This window comes from Raphanus sativus, chromosome 3 (assembly GCF_000801105.2).
Source record: "Raphanus sativus cultivar WK10039 chromosome 3, ASM80110v3, whole genome shotgun sequence".
Taxonomy (NCBI): Eukaryota; Viridiplantae; Streptophyta; class Magnoliopsida; order Brassicales; family Brassicaceae; genus Raphanus; species Raphanus sativus.
In genome coordinates, this window is record NC_079513.1 from 25,383,261 (window position 1) to 25,387,860 (window position 4,600).

The following is a 4,600-nucleotide window of genomic DNA, read 5'->3' on the forward strand; positions in this document are numbered from 1 at the left end:
AGTTTGGGCTATGTATTATCTTCTTCTAAAGATCAGTTATAAAATGTGTATAATTAAATAAACCATCAGATCATGAATAACTATTCAATGTAAATTTTGGAACTCTGTTCTAAATTTCTAGATCTACACGTGTCGGTTCATAAATAATATATACAAACATGTAATATTTTCAAGAATATAAGCAAAAACAAAAAAGCAAGAGAGTGATGACATCCATTACGCTTAGTCCTCGAATATAGGCGTAGCCTTAGGAAAATTGACATCAATACTAATAGTGTTGGAGTGGTATGCTCGAACAAATTCATTTATAAAGGCCATTAACTAACGTATAAATTAATATGACTTTATTTATAGTTGTAAATATGTAATCAATCATTTATTAATCATACTATACCCCCGAATATCTGACTGTATTCTGTACTTGCAAGGTTTGTCACTAGATAGTGCGTAGATCACCGATTATATATTCTTGAATTTTTCTTTTTCTTCTTCTTTTTTGGAACACATATTCTTAAATTTATCTATTGTTAGGTTTTTACGTACTGTCGCGTTATATTAAGTTCCTTAAAATATTTGAAAACTTTTTACAATCGCTGACTCATTGATTTTTGAAGAACATTCCATAGTAGACCTTAAAGGCATGTGGGTTCTTCTCACCAGGTTAATGCGTTCACACCATGCACCGACCTATGTATTATCTAACAATCAAACGTATAGCCCATTAGTTATTAGTTATTACTAGTATTCAGATTCATGGTAATCAGTTCTCAGGGATAACTCATTTATATAACAGAAAAAACATAAAGCATTTCAAACATGTAAATAATATCTTTTTATCTATTGATATCTTTTTTCACTTGACGTAAACATTCTTTTGTGTCTTTCTGTAACTCATAATATAGAAAAGCTTAATATGAATTTCGACTAGGAATATCTTCAAACTCACTACTATATTTATATTTAATATATATATATATATATATATATCTTTATAATAGTAGTATTTAGAGATAAAATTACTCCACCTCATTCATTTTTTTCCTGTAAAATAAAGATTGCTTGTTTTATTTTTATTTATAAAGAAAAAATAACATTTTTCTATTTTCTATATATTTAGAGATTGTTATTTAAATAAATACATTTGAACAAATAATATCTCTACTATAGAATTACTTATTATAATAGCAAAATATGTTGGAAATAGTTTAAGATATAAATGAAGAAAATATTTTATAAAGTACAATTGAGTTTGATATAAAATGGATTTTTTTTCTTTCCAAGCCACTCAAACTTAAATAAAACTTGTTTTAGTTTCAAATAAGGTTTCATATATTTTCAATTTGGATCAGACTAATTTGGATTACCCGAAAAATATGAGTTAGTAAGAAATTTGTTTGCGCTATAGAAATAGATCAGATAGTATACATATGTCCTTTCCCTGTCAAGGTATATAGTAGAGTGTATATCTATGTAAAAGAAAATTCTGAAGAATGTTAAATTTATTCAAATAAAAAAAAAACTTTTTACAACATGTGTGCTTCAGTTTTTTTTGAGATTGTTCTTAGCTATAATATCTATGTAATATTAGAAATGTTGATTGGCAAAATGATGATTTGAGATTCTCTTTCTTTCACGCTACTATATTTTGTTGGTAAGAGTTTTTAATGAGTATCTAAGGTATAAGGTATATCCGTATATGTGAAGATATAATTGTTCAAAAAAAAAAAGAAGATATAATTGTCATATGTGGTGGCTTTCGCAGTATTTTTTTTTTTTTGAGCAAATGGTAGAAGGCTTTCCCAGTATCTATGTAGAGCTAGTCAATACAATTAAAACAGCAGTCTTTATTTTGACATTCTCTTGATGTTTTAAGGAATTAACAAAAATATCATTCCTATTTTTAAGGTTAGTTATTTTAATTATTTTTAAATTATTCATTAAACTCCATATATTGTAATATATTTTCAAAACTGATTTTTCATTAACCTCTTATCTTAAAACGTGGGTGGTACAAGTTTTAAATAAATATATATATATATTTAAAACAGGAACATGACATATTGATATAGGTGTGATCTAATTATTTTAATATAATTATTAAAGCCTTTTATTAATCATTAAAAAATATTATAAAAATAAAAACACAAATATAATTAAAAAGTAAATATAAAAATTAAACTTTTAGAATAAATATGCCCGCCTTTTAAAGGACTCTTTTATTTAACTAGTATAATGTTAGAATTTTAAGAATGGGGCTTACAATATAGTGCCACAGACCTGTCCTACAACAAGGTCTTTCACATGCTTGTATTGGGAAGATTTGAGAGTATTAACACCTATCTATCTATCCTCTTTGGCAATATGCTTTTGTTGCAGAAAATTATTGAATGTTTTATAGATACAAATATAAAGAAAATATAAATATGTGATCTGAAACTTCTCCAACTAGCTCCACTGCTCCCATGTGCTCTGCTTCTTTTCCATCTCTCTGCCTCTTGGGACACTTCAACTCTCCAATCTTTAACTTTTTTATAAATATTTGATGGGTTTATTTATTTCGTTGTATATATTCTTTTCTTCTGGTTTTATAAAATAAATGGAGGGATACATGAGATCCAATTACAAAGCCTCCGCCCAAAGAAACTGGCAATCACTAGACAGTAGACACCCAGACAAGCACGAAAACCATCAAAAGTTTACAGAGACTGAAAAACCAACTCGTGGGCAAACAGAAGGCCGGCCAAAATTTACCTCGTTGTACAAAATTCTTTTTTTTCTTTCATGTTATTTATCTAGTCATGTAGGCATATGTTTTTCACAACTATTATCATACGGCAACGTCGGCAAGCAAATCATCGAGAACTAGATCGGGTCACGTTTGAATGAATATATGAAAAATGATGAACTTCCCTTGATTATATAGAACGATTACACTCATGTATAAAGACTAGCTATCTATTCTACCCATACATATTAATGAAAATGGTTGAAAACACACACACAATAATTTCCTTGGTATTAAATTCACATCCGTAGTTTGAGTTTGTAAATGGATGACGAAATAGACTATTGCGATGAGATTTTTTTACCAATGAACGAACCTAAAGACAATTTAACTAGTGGGCTCGCTCGTTTGTACTTATGGGCCTGAGAGACCCACAAAACTAGGGGTGGGCATTTTACCCGATACCCGAACCCGTATCCGAACCCGACCGAAAAAACCCGAACCGAAACCGAACCGAAGTAGCAAAATACCCGAACGGGTATTGAATTAGGAGAGATTGGATATCCGAACCCGAACGGGTAATACCCGAACCCGAATGGATATCCGAAGATAACCGAACATATGTATACTTAGGTATATATTCCTAGTTTACTTCTTTAATTTTATTCAAAATGTTTATTTTTATTATGCACATAGTTCAAAATTAGATAATTTACATATAATTGGAAAAAGGTGAAATTTTTACTCACTTAAAATGCATGTCAAGATTTTTATTTCATGCATTAACAAAAGTTACATCCAAAATTTAAAAATAATAATCAATTTATTATCTTTTATTTGTAAAATGTTATCTTCAAATTTATTAATCATTCGATTGTCAGAAAATAAAAAAAAATCAGTTAAGTGAAATTTATATTTTTTAAATACAAAAAAACTTGAGAAATGAAAATTTTAATATTTTTTTCCAAAATATAAATATCCGAAAACCCGACCCGAAATATCCGAACCCGAACTAAAAATACCCGAACCCGACCCGAAGTAAAGAAATACCCGAACGGGTATTATACTCCTATACCGAAATACCCGAAAATCCGAAATACCCGATCCGAACCCGAACGGGTACCCGAACGCCCACCCCTACACAAAACTGTGTATTTCTTCCCCTTAATATTTAGGCCGAGGAACGCTACCTAAATGATAACAAAAAGAACAAGGCCCACGTATTTTTATTTCCTCATTCATATTTGAATTACGCGAAACTTGTGAGCCTAATTATTTGGGCCCTTGAGAGACTTCATAAATCATTAATAAATACGAATTTGATTCAGCAGCCCAGAACAAATATAGAAGGCTATGTATCATCGAAGTATCTTTCTTTCCTTTTCTCAGTAAGCAGTAAAGCAATGTGCAATATTAAGTGTTTTTTTTATACATATTATTTTACGATTACTTGGATTAGCAAATTGCAATTAGCAAGCTTTTCAATGAACCGTGACATGTGCACAAAAAAAAATAGAAGATGATGTCACGGTTCATTGGAAAGCTTGCTAATTGCAATTTGCTAATCCAAGTAATCGTAAAATAATATGTATAATATAATTATGAAAACAAATAAGGTTTTGAAAAGTCAAATAACGCGGGAAAGGACAAAGAGGAACGACATTACATTGAGTAGCTTTTTGACAATACCGTTAAACAGTGATAACGACCTTAACCGTGATGTAAAGTCTTTTCACTTTTCTCTTTCTTTTTTCTTTTCACTTTTCAATTTTTGCTATTATTTATTTTTCTAAATCACAGGAAGAAAACAAATGAGAGATATAGATGTTTCCTTTGACCAACGGTGGGAACAATTGTGTCGGTAGTCACAATAAA